Source organism: Vanellus vanellus, assembly GCF_965231255.1.
Source record: "Vanellus vanellus genome assembly, contig: HAP1_SCAFFOLD_360, whole genome shotgun sequence".
NCBI lineage: Eukaryota > Metazoa > Chordata > Aves > Charadriiformes > Charadriidae > Vanellus > Vanellus vanellus.
The window spans coordinates 89,905-91,284 of NW_028128702.1; positions in this window are offsets into that span (position 1 = coordinate 89,905).

Genomic DNA, 1,380 nt, shown 5'->3' on the forward strand with positions numbered 1-1,380 from the left:
CTCACTGCCTCCGGGAACCCCTTCAAACGCCCCACACCTTTTGGACCTCTCTGCTTTCCTGTGGACTATAACCTGAAAACCGCCATTTTTCACTCTCGGCACTTTCCGGAGCAAAAAACGCAAACGTCCAGCCGCTGTTCCCACAGCAAAGGAGCCGGGAGGGAAAAGTCATGCTGGTCCTCACTGCCTCCGGGAACCCCTTCAAATGCCCCACACCTTTTTGACCTCTCTGCTTTCCTGTGGACTCTATCCTAAAAATCACCGTTTTTCACTCTCGGCAGCCTCCGGAGCAAAAAACGCAAACGTCCAGCCGCTGCTCCCAGAGCAAAGGTCTCAGGGGGGAAAAGTCATGCATGTCCTCACTGCCTCCAGGAACCCCTTCAAATGCCCCACACCTTTTGGACCTCTCTGCTTTCCTGTGGACTCCATCCTCAAAACCACCGTAATTAACCCTCGGTAGTGTCTGGAGCAAAAAACGCAAATGTCCAGCCGCTGCTCCCACAGCAAAGGCCCCAGCGGGGAAAAGTCATGCTGGTCCTCACTGCCTCCGGGAACCCCTTCAAATGCCCCACACCTTTTGGACCTCTCTGCTTTCCTGTGGACTATAACCTCAAAACCGCCATTTTTCACTCTCGGCAGCCTCCGGAGCAAAAAACACAAACGTCCAGCCGCTGCTCCCACAGCAAAGGTCTCAGGGGGGAAAAGTCATGCTGGTCCTCACTGCCTCCGGGAACCCCTTCAAATGCCCCACACCTTTTGGACCTCTCTGTTTTCCTGTGGACTCCATCCTCAAAACCACCGTTTTTCACTCTCGGCAGCCTCCGGAGCAAAAAACGCAAATGTCCATCCGCTGCTCCCACAGCAAAGGCCCCAGCGGCGAAAAGTCATGCTGGTCCTCACTGCCTCCGGGAACCCCTTCAAATGCCCCACACCTTTTGGACCTCTCTGCTTTCCTGTGGAATCCATCCTCAAAACCACAGTTTTTAACCCTCGGTAGTCTCTGTAGCAAAAAACGCAAACGTCCAGCCGCTGCTCCCACAGCAAAGGCCCCAGCGGGGAAAAGTCATGCTGGTCCTCACTGCCTCCGGGAACCCCTTCAAATGCCCCACACCTTTTGGACCTCTCTGTTTTACTGTGGACTCCATCCTCAAAACCACTGTTTTTCACTCTCGGCAGCCTCCGGAGCAAAAAACGCAAATGTGCAGCCGCTGCTCCCACAGCAAAGGCCCCAGCGGGGAAAAGTCATGCTGGTCCTCACTGCCTCCGGGAACCCCTTCAAATGCCCCACACCTTTTTGACCTCTCTGCTTTCCTGTGGACTCTATCCTAAAAATCACTGTTTTTCACTCTCGGCAGCCTCCGGAGCAAAAAACGCAAACGT